General features: G+C 37.9%; 3 long non-coding RNA genes across 3 annotated transcripts; 1 reads left to right on the forward strand and 2 right to left on the reverse strand.

Moving 5' to 3' along the window:
- Positions 1–2,193: 2,193 nt before the first annotated feature.
- On the reverse strand, positions 2,194–2,721 carry LOC120944851. The gene is made up of 2 exons (XR_005750508.1): positions 2,543–2,721; positions 2,194–2,421 (listed from the first exon to the last, which is right to left on the reverse strand). It is a non-coding gene; the product is annotated as an uncharacterized LOC120944851 (long non-coding RNA).
- Positions 2,722–8,420: 5,699 nt separating this feature from the next.
- Positions 8,421–8,948, reverse strand: LOC120944852. The gene is made up of 2 exons (XR_005750509.1): positions 8,770–8,948; positions 8,421–8,648 (listed from the first exon to the last, which is right to left on the reverse strand). It is a non-coding gene; the product is annotated as an uncharacterized LOC120944852 (long non-coding RNA).
- A 2,206-nt stretch (positions 8,949–11,154) lies between these two features.
- LOC120944853 lies at positions 11,155–11,682 on the forward strand. The gene is made up of 2 exons (XR_005750510.1): positions 11,155–11,333; positions 11,455–11,682. It is a non-coding gene; the product is annotated as an uncharacterized LOC120944853 (long non-coding RNA).
- Positions 11,683–13,937: the final 2,255 nt, after the last annotated feature.

Here is a 13,937-nt window from a genome sequence, read left to right on the forward strand (position 1 = left end):
AAACCCGGGCATGCTCAGAATCAAGTCGACGCATGCTTGGAAGCATTGAACTTAATTTTTTTCAGCACGTTGTTGTGTTTTATGTCACTGCATTGGACTCGATCGGTTTTTGAACTGATGGTGTGTAGGCACATCAGACCATCAGTCTGCTTCATCGGTGAACCGATGAAACTGAACTTCAGTCCGTTTTCATCGGTTTGGACTGATCGTGTGTACAGGGCCTTAGAGATGAAAAGAAATTAACTGCACTAGAAAAATTATGCTCTATGCAAACCCCAGTAAAGCATGTGATATCAAGAGTATATCAAATTCTGACAGAATCAGAGCTACAAGGAAAACCCTATTTTATAGAGAAATGGGAAAAATAAATAAACAAGAAATTTGAGGATCAACAAGTTGAAAGAATAATAGCATCCGTACATAACACCGCAACTGATATGAATACAATTGAAATGAATTACAAATGTATTTCGAGATGGCATAGTGATTCATAAATTTAATAAAGACAAAACCCCATTGTGTTGGAGAGAATGTGGACAGATTGGAACAACTACACACATATGGTGGGACTGTCCAAAGATAAAGGAATACTGGCAGGAAATTCGGGAATATGTGGAAGTAATAACTGGAGAAAAGATATCTAATAGTATACAAGCCTGTGTGTTCCGTGAATCAAAAGAATCAAACATAAGATATAGGAAAACATTAATCCCACCATTAATAAATGCAACAAAAGGATTGATACCAAAAAATTGGCAAAGCATAAAAAAAAAACAGATATAAAAGAATGGTTTGAAAGAGTGGAAAACTACAACAAAATGGAATATCTATGTAGCTGTGATGCGGGCCAACTTAATAAACATAATAAAAAATGGAGACAGTGGAAAGACTTTAAATCATCGGAGGAATATTTGGAAAAAATAAAAGAGGAAGGAACAAACCATTAGGGGACAGGGGAGGGAGGGGAGAGGGCTTGGTTTATAATTAAATTTGATACGTAAACTAATAGTAATAAAAAATAATTAAAAATAAAATGAATGAAGTAAAAGATAAATACATAAAATAGTATACCGAAAACCACAAATGATGCGAAACCGAAGAAGAGACAATATTTTATGAATGAATGAAATCATGAGCAAGTCTCTTGCTGTGGTTGAGTCTGACGTGGTTAAGAGAGAAAAAACAAAAAAAAACAAAGAGCAATTCTTTATTTAGTTTTATGCTTTTGGGTGTATCTTATCAAATACTTCTCATTGTACAATCACTGTTTTACCGAAAAAACAGATACTGCTTTGGTTATCAGACTTTCACAGTATATATCTGGAGTCATATATGTATATGAGACTGCAAATTTTTATCTTATCTACACACTCTTTTACCTGTAAGTGATCCACGCTGATGGCAGTTATAGACATGGCAATTTTCTGGAATTATTCAATTACTTTTTAACAGGTTTTCAATATAAAGAAAATATTTTACTGCTATTACTAAAGTGTAAATTTATGCACATTACCTGTTTTGAAAAGGCTTGCAATTCACTCTAGAAATAAGCAAATGCAAGACAAGGGCTCTTTCACACTGGTAGACAGGGGTGCACAGGCAGCCACTTACCCAAATTTTTACATTAAAACCTGAAAGGGCCATGTCACAGCCACATTGAAATCCATATATTCAAAAAAAAATTCAGAGATTTGCTTTAGAATGTCACTAATCCCACATCATAAAAAATGATCAATAAATGGTGCATCATTCAGCCACTATGAGATTAGTTTTCTGTATCCTGCAAAAAAACTGGTTGATCCTGCGGCTTTCCATCTTTACCTTCTGCTCATGTCCCCAATTCAGCTAAGGATTTTGCAGCAGTTAAGGCAACTCTGCACATGCTTAGTTTTCAGTGAGTTTCTATGCTGAGCATTTCCTCCCTATCACATCTGAGCAGCTCATGTGATTATAGAGTGACACATGTGGGTGTATACACAGTGGTAAATGACAGCCCACTCCCTCGCTCCTCTTCCAAGCCCACTAACCATCTAAACACTATAGGGGTGGGAAATTATATGTAGATTAATGAAAATAAAAAAGTTAGCTTATATAAGGAGAGGAAGTAAGTCTCCTCTCCAAATATAGGGATTTTTACGTGAGGTGTGTTGCTCTTAGTATCGAAGGTAGGCGCACAAAACACAAGGTTTTTAGATATCAAAAATAATTTAATTATATAGATATAAAGTTTCACATTTCATAAAATAAGTTAGCAAAGTGAAAAATACATGATCACGACCAAATTTACATGATTTATACAAAAAAGGAAATGAAAGTTATAATTAGAAGAAAAGTAGATGCGATATTGCCAACTAGTTTCGCACTAGATGTGCTTCATCAGGGCTTGCATGATACTTCTGTTCCTTATTTACATGTAATGGTCTGTGTATGACATAAAGATTCATCATTAATACAGGTATGGTCAATGTAATATCTTTAAACTTTGTAAATGAGTGTTCAACACATGTACAAATAAAAATATAAGAGAATATAGTGCGCTTACCAATTTATGTTTAAAAAGCTCAAAGAACCTGGCAGAGCAAGCTGCCCAGAAAATAACGAAGGCGAACCTGATGCGGACAGGAGGTATTGACTGCTGCACTTTCAATCAGTGGAAGCCAGATCCACTTGATTTTAGCAGGTGCGGGCAATGAGATGTATAGAGGGGGTTCACCACAATTAAGGAGGAAGAGATACAGGTGTTTGTACGTTGTATCTAATTCTCTCCTAAGGAATTAAAAATAAAAGTATGAAAGGAAAAGAAGGAATAATAATAATACAGCAGATTAAGGAGGTATCCATGTATATTTATAGACATTTTTTAAAAATAAAGTAAATATCTTGTATTTAAATGAACATAGACAGAGTAAATATCTATGCATTAAATAAATATGGATAAAGTCTAGCAAATATGTATTAAACTAGAGAGTATTACCTCAATAGTAGTGAAATTTGGATATAGGGTTAATGCTGTCAATAGAGTCCAGTGGAGTTCATACTGAATTCATAGTAAGTTCTATAAGTAAGTAAAATACAGAATGTGTATGCATATAGGCATATAAATGAGTTCAATTTAATTTAAGAAAGTAACCATTACATTGCAACGTAGTACCTGTCTATTAAAGAAGGATATAATTGAAAAGGAAGAGAGTTTACCTTAGATGGTTAATGACATGGAGTATATAATAATATATGCTGTTGTCCTAGGGGGATATAATATCCCAGTAGCATTATAGTTAAAGGCAATGCTGTCAGAATAGTCCAAGGGCAGTTATATGTATTTCAGTTCCGATTCTATAAACAGACAGGATAGTAGATAGGTTAAGTTCGCGCATATGACAAGGAAAGCCTGTATGGAGGATTAAATCTTAAAGAAATGGACTGGAAAGTAATTACCTTATTTGTATCGTGACACCAGAAGGCTAACTAAAGCAGCGTTCCACGTGTGGTGTGATATCCTCCCTCAAGCCGTCCAAGTCAGCGTCTGACATACACTGTGTCAGCGCTGACCTTAAGAGCAACATCTCCACCGGAAGTGAAAAGAGTCAAAAATGACCCCTGGCATCATATCCGGTCCACATGTCCCAAGACACTTGCGCGCGCATCCTATGCGCTCCAGCATGATGATGTAAGCTGGAGCGCATAGGGAGGAGACATGTATTAACAGTCTCGGACCGGCCAGAGACGAAAAAGTGGCCGGATGTGCGCGCGCATCCCATCTGATGTTGTTGATAGGAACGGGAGGCGTCAAAGAAAGCACGCCCCCTGTGTTGGGACCTGTGATTGGCCACACCAAGGCTGTGCAGAATCCGATCTACCCCCGCATCAGGAAACCCTCCATATGTTAGATGGAATAGTTCAGAGCTTGAAAAACGCAAAAAGAAAGTTTTAGTAAACACTAATAGTAAGTTATACGCAATAAAACGTGTATTTAACTGTAAAAGGATATATTAGAATATACTAATGATTTCTCTCAGCTAGATATCCAATGGCTTATTTTCACATTGTCTTATCTGGGGAAAGGTTAATGAAAGAGACATCTACAGTAGTAAGTATTTTTGGAAAGTTTTCACTTTTTCCAATTATTAATTCATAAGGCTGAATACAGCAAAGCAAAATAAAATAAAACAAAATAAAAATGAAGCAAAATACACTCCAAGCAAAATAAAAATAAAACAAAAGCAAAAACAAAACATAACATAACCAAACAAGAAATAAAGCACAAGAGATACATATCAGCCAGTAGTAGAGGGAGAAGCAATCTAGTCAAAGATCATAAAGTTTATATCATATATTTAACAAAAGTGGTTTATTAGATCCATATAGGGCTAGTATGCAAGGCAAAGACATAATTAGCCCCGACACGGCGACCTATATTGAAATATATATACAGTTTAAAAGTTAAATCTCTATGATTTGCGCCAATGATAAATGAATATATAGGGTGTATTTTAATAAAGTTTAATGATGATCAATCACGGCCATGACATTTCCCTATAAGAAGGGTTTAAATGACAGGGATGTGTTGAGCCCCGGTACATAGGTGGCTCGTTGGTCAAAAATCCAACGGGCCTCTCGTTGGAGGATTTTTTTATCAAAGTCCCCTCCTCTTTCCGGAGGGGAGATTACTTCTAATGCAAAGAAAGTAATGAAAGATGGATCATAGCTGTGGTGCAACCCCACATGTTTACAAATAGGTGTGTAGAGCAAACCTGCCTCTAGATAATAAAGATGATCCTTGATTCTTCTAGAGAATGCCCTTTTTGTCTTTCCTATATAGAAAGCGCCGCACCGACACTTTGCAAGATATACAATGCCTCTAGTGGAACAATTAGCATGTTTCTTGGATTTAAGAAAACCTCCTCTGGGGAGGGGACAGCCGTCCCCTTCTTCAATCCAGGGGCAAACATCACAGTGTCCACATTTGTAGGTACCCGGTATCTCAGGCTCCTGTAAAGAGGGAGCGTCAGGTACCAGGTGACTATGTGTGAGGCCATCTTTGATGGACCTACATCTTCTATAAACAATTTCAGGTCTTTGTGAAATATATTTCGAAATGATAGGGTCCTCAGCAAGGAAGTGCCAATTATGGTTAATTAATTGGCGAAAGATATTCTGATCAGAGCTGAAAGTGGTTATTAATTTAGTTGTTGGATTGGACTCTTTTTCCTTTTTCTTAAATAATAATGTATCTCTTGTGTTTATCTTTGACTTTGCATATGCCTGTTTCAGAACTTTTTTGCTGTATCCTCTCAATAATAAGCGTGAATAAAGGGCAGACGCTTCTCTTTCAAAATCTTCCTCCTTTGCACAATTGCGTCGAAGTCTTAGGTACTGACTGTAGGGGATGCTTCGCACCAAAGATCTTGGGTGAGAGCTGGAATAGTGTAAAATAGTGTTTCCTGCCGTTTCTTTCCTATACAAATTAGTGGACAGAGTACCATCATCATTTACTGAGATTTTTAAGTCAAGAAAGGGGATGCTTTTGGTATCCGACTGGATCGTAAATTTTAAATTATAATTGTTAACAGATAAATATTCCATAAATTTGGACAAAAGGTCCGCACCGCCAGTCCAGATGACCAAAACATCGTCAATATACCTCCGCCATAATAAGATATGGCGGAGGTATATCACGGCGGAGTCATCTGAAAAGATGGCTCTCTCCCACCCCCCCAGGTACAGGGTGGCATACGATGGGGCACAAGAAGTCCCCATCGCCACACCCTGCACCTGGAGGTAGGTTGAGCCATTAAAGACAAAAACATTATTAGTCAATATATGCTCAAGCAAGGCCGTAACGAAGTTACAAAGTTTCCAGTTGTTGTGGTCTTGTTCACGTAAAAACTGGGAAATGACCTGAATCCCTTTCGTGTGAGGGATACTAGAATAAAGGGCCTCTACGTCTATTGCTGCCAAAATTGATCCTGGGGGTACACTCATGCCTTCGACTATTTTTAAAAGTTCCAACGTATCTTTAAGATACGATGGTAGTGCCATTACATGGGGTCTCAATTGCATGTCTACATACTTACTTGCAGTTTCCGTATGGCTGCCTATACCCGAGATAATAGGGCGCCCGGGTGGATCCCTGATGTCTTTATGTATTTTGGGCAATGAATAGAACGTAGGAGTTATAGGCCACTTAATTTCTAGATATTCCCTCAAATCTTGATCTATCAATCCCTGCTGAAATGCCAGTGAGATTAGTGAAATATAATCAGATCTGGCTTTTGGAACATCATCTTCTGATATTATTTTGTACCAGTCGCTATTACATAGAATTTTGTCGCACATTCTAATGTATTGAATCCTTGTCATTACAACCACATTGCCCCCTTTATCGGAGGGTTTTATTACCAATTCACTATTGCTAGTGAGTTCGGTAAGTGCTTGCTGTTGTTTTTTTGATAAGTTATTATCAGAGATTTTGGGAATTACTAAATTTTCAATTTGTTTCCTTGTTTGCTTAAGGAAAGCCCATACTGCTGGGGAGGTTTGCAAGTTAGGGAATCTTTGTGATTTTGTCTTAAACTTACAGGGTTCCGGAATCAGTTCTATTTCTGGTTCTATTTCATCGGAAAGGTCAATAAGATCTTCAGAGCTCTCGTTTTCGTCCAACAATTGGATCAAGATTTTCAAGGCTCTGAAGTCTTGTACCTTGAAGTCTTTATATAATTCTTCTTCCCTAGACGCTATACGTCCCCTGTCAGTATCAAACATAAATTTATATGTAAGATTTCTAGCAAATAAATGTAAATCTTTAATTAGGGTAAATTTATCCACTTTTTGTGAGGGGCAGAAACTAAGTCCCAGTCTCAGCACCTCAATCTCAGTGGATGAGAGATTGTATGTCGAGAGGTTTACAATATCTAATCCTGAGTCAGCTGCATCTGCTTGACCACAAAAGGATCCATTTTTCCTAATTTCATTGCGGCCACTGGTGTAGATGGGATTAGGCAAGGTCCTAAAGGGATGTTACCTGAGTTGGTTATTCTATTGCTAGTCTTTGGGATTGCTCCCTGTTCTTTTAGGCTTGTAGTTTCCTTCTCCATAGCGAACATTACCAAAGGAGTGTTACCCACCACCAGGTCACCACTAGTGTCTATTCCCAGTTCCTGGTTCTTTCTAGATTGATCTATAGGGATCTGAGGGGAGACCATGCGTTTTTTAAGTGTCCCCCCTTGTGCATTATGCCCACCACCGTTACCGCGTTTAGGTGCGCGTCCTCTTCCTGCTGGTCCTCGAAAGGGTTTAGAAGTAGTTCTCTGTGAAGAAATGGAAGAGGATGAAGCTGATACATCTGAGTCAGATTTATATACAGTAGATTCATGTTGGTTATTACGCCTAAAAGTTTTCTTTCCCTTCTGGTTGGAATTGTGATGCCATTTGTATGCATAGCCTCCTGCAAATGCTAGTTGGTCCTTATAGAATTTTTGATCTTTTCTCATGATAACATTCTTATTATATTTTTCTAAGTGTTCAAGCAGATCTGATTCTTTTTTCTGATATTCACTACTGGAAATTAGATGGTTACTTGAACTCCTCAAGTTCTCAATTTCCCTATCTAATTCTGCAAGATCAATGATGTGTTTATCCTTTAACATTATCATCATGTTAGAAGAACATGTGTTTAAATTTTCCTCCCATTTGTCTTTTAATGTCGATTCGGTCATTTCAAACGTGGGGAAAATTTGCACTCTTAATCCCTGAGGATTGACCTTTTCTTTAAGATATCGGTCAAAAAATCGAATGTGCCACCCTAGATTTGATTTTCTTTCCATTAACTTTTTAAGTTTCAGAAAGAAAACGTCAAGTCCGACTTCCGTTTTCGCTTGTGAGGTATACGAATTTTGAATAGTATCCAAAAACTTTTCCCAATCTAAGCCAGAAAACTGTGACATTGTGGGAGGGTGTGGGACACAAGAGGAGGGAGGGGGAGGTTGGAAGGAAAGGAGGGGAGATAGAAAAATGGATTTTAACTCCCTTCAGTACCTATATGTAGATTAGGCCCAATTCGTGCAATTAGACAGTGTTAAAACCAGGATATCCTTGAAAGTTTCATAAATAGTTCAAAAAATAATAAATCAGAAAAGTAATAATTCAATAAGTTTTGGTTGTCACCTTAGTACTGGAGGCCATTCATTCCACCGTAGCGGGTTTTACACCCAAGATAAGGGAACAGAGAAACAAGTATGTAGGTGAATGAATGACTTCCTCTTGAGCAGCAGTCACTCACAATCCCATCAAAATTGTAGAAAATAAAAAAGTTAGCTTATATAAGGAGAGGAAGTAAGTCTCCTCTCCAAATATAGGGATTTTTACGTGAGGTGTGTTGCTCTTAGTATCGAAGGTAGGCGCACAAAACACAAGGTTTTTAGATATCAAAAATAATTTAATTATATAGATATAAAGTTTCACATTTCATAAAATAAGTTAGCAAAGTGAAAAATACATGATCACGACCAAATTTACATGATTTATACAAAAAAGGAAATGAAAGTTATAATTAGAAGAAAAGTAGATGCGATATTGCCAACTAGTTTCGCACTAGATGTGCTTCATCAGGGCTTGCATGATACTTCTGTTCCTTATTTACATGTAATGGTCTGTGTATGACATAAAGATTCATCATTAATACAGGTATGGTCAATGTAATATCTTTAAACTTTGTAAATGAGTGTTCAACACATGTACAAATAAAAATATAAGAGAATATAGTGCGCTTACCAATTTATGTTTAAAAAGCTCAAAGAACCTGGCAGAGCAAGCTGCCCAGAAAATAACGAAGGCGAACCTGATGCGGACAGGAGGTATTGACTGCTGCACTTTCAATCAGTGGAAGCCAGATCCACTTGATTTTAGCAGGTGCGGGCAATGAGATGTATAGAGGGGGTTCACCACAATTAAGGAGGAAGAGATACAGGTGTTTGTACGTTGTATCTAATTCTCTCCTAAGGAATTAAAAATAAAAGTATGAAAGGAAAAGAAGGAATAATAATAATACAGCAGATTAAGGAGGTATCCATGTATATTTATAGACATTTTTTAAAAATAAAGTAAATATCTTGTATTTAAATGAACATAGACAGAGTAAATATCTATGCATTAAATAAATATGGATAAAGTCTAGCAAATATGTATTAAACTAGAGAGTATTACCTCAATAGTAGTGAAATTTGGATATAGGGTTAATGCTGTCAATAGAGTCCAGTGGAGTTCATACTGAATTCATAGTAAGTTCTATAAGTAAGTAAAATACAGAATGTGTATGCATATAGGCATATAAATGAGTTCAATTTAATTTAAGAAAGTAACCATTACATTGCAACGTAGTACCTGTCTATTAAAGAAGGATATAATTGAAAAGGAAGAGAGTTTACCTTAGATGGTTAATGACATGGAGTATATAATAATATATGCTGTTGTCCTAGGGGGATATAATATCCCAGTAGCATTATAGTTAAAGGCAATGCTGTCAGAATAGTCCAAGGGCAGTTATATGTATTTCAGTTCCGATTCTATAAACAGACAGGATAGTAGATAGGTTAAGTTCGCGCATATGACAAGGAAAGCCTGTATGGAGGATTAAATCTTAAAGAAATGGACTGGAAAGTAATTACCTTATTTGTATCGTGACACCAGAAGGCTAACTAAAGCAGCGTTCCACGTGTGGTGTGATATCCTCCCTCAAGCCGTCCAAGTCAGCGTCTGACATACACTGTGTCAGCGCTGACCTTAAGAGCAACATCTCCACCGGAAGTGAAAAGAGTCAAAAATGACCCCTGGCATCATATCCGGTCCACATGTCCCAAGACACTTGCGCGCGCATCCTATGCGCTCCAGCATGATAACTTTTAAACTGTATATATATTTCAATATAGGTCGCCGTGTCGGGGCTAATTATGTCTTTGCCTTGCATACTAGCCCTATATGGATCTAATAAACCACTTTTGTTAAATATATGATATAAACTTTATGATCTTTGACTAGATTGCTTCTCCCTCTACTACTGGCTGATATGTATCTCTTGTGCTTTGTTTCTTGTTTGGTTTTGTTATGTTTTGTTTTTGCTTTTGTTTTATTTTTATTTTGCTTGGAGTGTATTTTGCTTCATTTTTGTTTTGTTTTATTTTATTTTGCTTTGCTGTATTCAGCCTTATGAATTAATAATTGCGCTGGAGCGCATAGGATGCGCGCGCAAGTGTCTTGGGACATGTGGACCGGATATGATGCCAGGGGTCATTTTTGACTCTTTTCACTTCCGGTGGAGATGTTGCTCTTAAGGTCAGCGCTGACACAGTGTATGTCAGACGCTGACTTGGACGGCTTGAGGGAGGATATCACACCACACGTGGAACGCTGCTTTAGTTAGCCTTCTGGTGTCACGATACAAATAAGGTAATTACTTTCCAGTCCATTTCTTTAAGATTTAATCCTCCATACAGGCTTTCCTTGTCATATGCGCGAACTTAACCTATCTACTATCCTGTCTGTTTATAGAATCGGAACTGAAATACATATAACTGCCCTTGGACTATTCTGACAGCATTGCCTTTAACTATAATGCTACTGGGATATTATATCCCCCTAGGACAACAGCATATATTATTATATACTCCATGTCATTAACCATCTAAGGTAAACTCTCTTCCTTTTCAATTATATCCTTCTTTAATAGACAGGTACTACGTTGCAATGTAATGGTTACTTTCTTAAATTAAATTGAACTCATTTATATGCCTATATGCATACACATTCTGTATTTTACTTACTTATAGAACTTACTATGAATTCAGTATGAACTCCACTGGACTCTATTGACAGCATTAACCCTATATCCAAATTTCACTACTATTGAGGTAATACTCTCTAGTTTAATACATATTTGCTAGACTTTATCCATATTTATTTAATGCATAGATATTTACTCTGTCTATGTTCATTTAAATACAAGATATTTACTTTATTTTTAAAAAATGTCTATAAATATACATGGATACCTCCTTAATCTGCTGTATTATTATTATTCCTTCTTTTCCTTTCATACTTTTATTTTTAATTCCTTAGGAGAGAATTAGATACAACGTACAAACACCTGTATCTCTTCCTCCTTAATTGTGGTGAACCCCCTCTATACATCTCATTGCCCGCACCTGCTAAAATCAAGTGGATCTGGCTTCCACTGATTGAAAGTGCAGCAGTCAATACCTCCTGTCCGCATCAGGTTCGCCTTCGTTATTTTCTGGGCAGCTTGCTCTGCCAGGTTCTTTGAGCTTTTTAAACATAAATTGGTAAGCGCACTATATTCTCTTATATTTTTATTTGTACATGTGTTGAACACTCATTTACAAAGTTTAAAGATATTACATTGACCATACCTGTATTAATGATGAATCTTTATGTCATACACAGACCATTACATGTAAATAAGGAACAGAAGTATCATGCAAGCCCTGATGAAGCACATCTAGTGCGAAACTAGTTGGCAATATCGCATCTACTTTTCTTCTAATTATAACTTTCATTTCCTTTTTTGTATAAATCATGTAAATTTGGTCGTGATCATGTATTTTTCACTTTGCTAACTTATTTTATGAAATGTGAAACTTTATATCTATATAATTAAATTATTTTTGATATCTAAAAACCTTGTGTTTTGTGCGCCTACCTTCGATACTAAGAGCAACACACCTCACGTAAAAATCCCTATATTTGGAGAGGAGACTTACTTCCTCTCCTTATATAAGCTAACTTTTTTATTTTCTACAATTTTGATGGGATTGTGAGTGACTGCTGCTCAAGAGGAAGTCATTCATTCACCTACATACTTGTTTCTATGTAGATTAATGGTGGCTTCACCTCCCTCTTATTCCAAGACACAAGCTGGGGGGGGGGTGACACGGCCTGTGACTGGCAGAAATCTGCCCATACCATGTTATTGCTAAGACTAATAAATATTTGATTTCAGATATATATCTGTATGCCAATTGAAATTTTACAGTTTATTGATATTATGTATTTATTTATCTTAACTCTGTATTCCAAAGGCTGTTTTTTTTTTAACATGTGACCAGCAGCAGAGGACTAGAAGCTCCTCCTGCTTATGTTTACCTGCAGACAGGCTGGGAAAGATCTGGGTCATGTGACAGCTGTATATCCATTAGGAAAACAGTACTTTTGTTTATAGTCCCAAAAAGGAGGTGACTTTTCTTAAAAGTAAAGATGAATTATATATTATACTGTATGTAAACCAGACACTAATGATATTTAAAAAAAAAACACCACTCCTATATACTGTAGACCATGAGATATTAGACACTTACCGTGCAGCCTTTTGCTTCATGTCACCTGCCATGTTAGGCAAAAAAAGGAACAAATATTACTCTGTTTTTATGGATTCATGTCAGGTCATATATGAAATGTTATTCCTAGTAGGCAGTAACAACCATTCATATCTGTGACAGAACAAGCCAGGGCAGGGGCTTTTGGAGAGCACTGGGATCAAGCCTCTTAGGCCCCGTACACACGGCCGAGGAACTCGACGTGCCAAACACATCGAGTTCCTCGGCCAGTTCAGTCCTGAAGCCGCCGAGGAGCTCGGCGGGACGAGAGCTCCCATAGAACAACGAGGAAATAGAGAACATGTTCTCTATTTCCTCGCCGAGGTCCGCGTCGGCTTCCTCGGCCGAAAGTGTACACACGGCCAGTTTCCTCGGCAGAATTCAGCCAGAAACTCGGTCGGAAGCTGAATTCTGCCGAGGAAACTGGTCGTGTGTACGGGGCCTTACCCACTGACTATGGGCCCTGGCATTTAAGGGAACACTACTCTTTGGAAGGTGTATGCCCGGGGGATCCATGAAGTGGTATTGGTTCTGATTCAAGTTTATATCTCCCCAAAACACACAGACTCTGGGAACTGGAGTTTCCATATCCATATTTGGGGCCTACATACCTCAAATCAGCAATGACTGTAAGAAGTTAATGTAATCCGCGCAAACCACTGGGGTTCCCTGCCATAATGTGTTTACTGTAAGTAGGTCCCCTGCTATAGTCTGTTGCCTACTTGGTTGAGTAGGGGGGGAGATCACTGTTTGTATTGTTAATTGTGCTAATTAACTTATCTATTGTCTGCCAGGGGATGTGTTTACACTTGTAATAATGTGTATTGTACTTTGTGAGCTTGATGCCGGCAAGTCTGACCCGGAATGAGATGTCTGAGTGTCCAGGTGGCTAGTTTAATTAACTTAACGTTTATAGTGTTAATTATCCTTCTTCATACAGTTGTGTTTTCATATGATAATGTGATAAAGTGATCAGCCTCAACTGAGTGTGTAATGTATAAAAAGCCTGTATTCTTGTTCAAAAAGTAAATCCAGTTTTGCAGCTATACAATTCCTGCCTAGTTCTTGGTTGCAATAGGTGGCTATAATATCTGATATCTATGTTCAGACTGGAGGAAGCGGTATACTGACGGAAGCACCCAAGCGGAGTGTGGGTGTCAGGGTACCAATTGCAGAAGGTCTCTAGGACCCAGCATCTGTCAGAGCACGTGAAGGGCTCTAGGACCCAGCACCTCAGCCAGCACATCACATGGGCATTTATAAGGAAGTCAGCCCTTGGCTGAAGTGCTGTTTGATCTCAGCTGTTACCTACGTTCCTGTGTTTCGTGTTTCCTGTGATTCTTGTTTACCGACCCGGCTTGCTCCAGACCTGTCTCCTGCCTGCCCCCTGTCCTTGACCCCGGCTTGTTAAATGTATCTCCTCGGTCTGCAACCTGTCTTGACCTCGGCTCCCACTTAACCTTGTCTCCTCTGCTATCCACCTGGCACCAAACCTTGGCTAGTATCGACTACCCCCTGTCTCAGTGACCACCTGCCTGCAGCAACCCTGCAGCA

This window comes from Rana temporaria, chromosome 7 (assembly GCF_905171775.1).
Source record: "Rana temporaria chromosome 7, aRanTem1.1, whole genome shotgun sequence".
Taxonomy (NCBI): domain Eukaryota; kingdom Metazoa; phylum Chordata; class Amphibia; order Anura; family Ranidae; genus Rana; species Rana temporaria.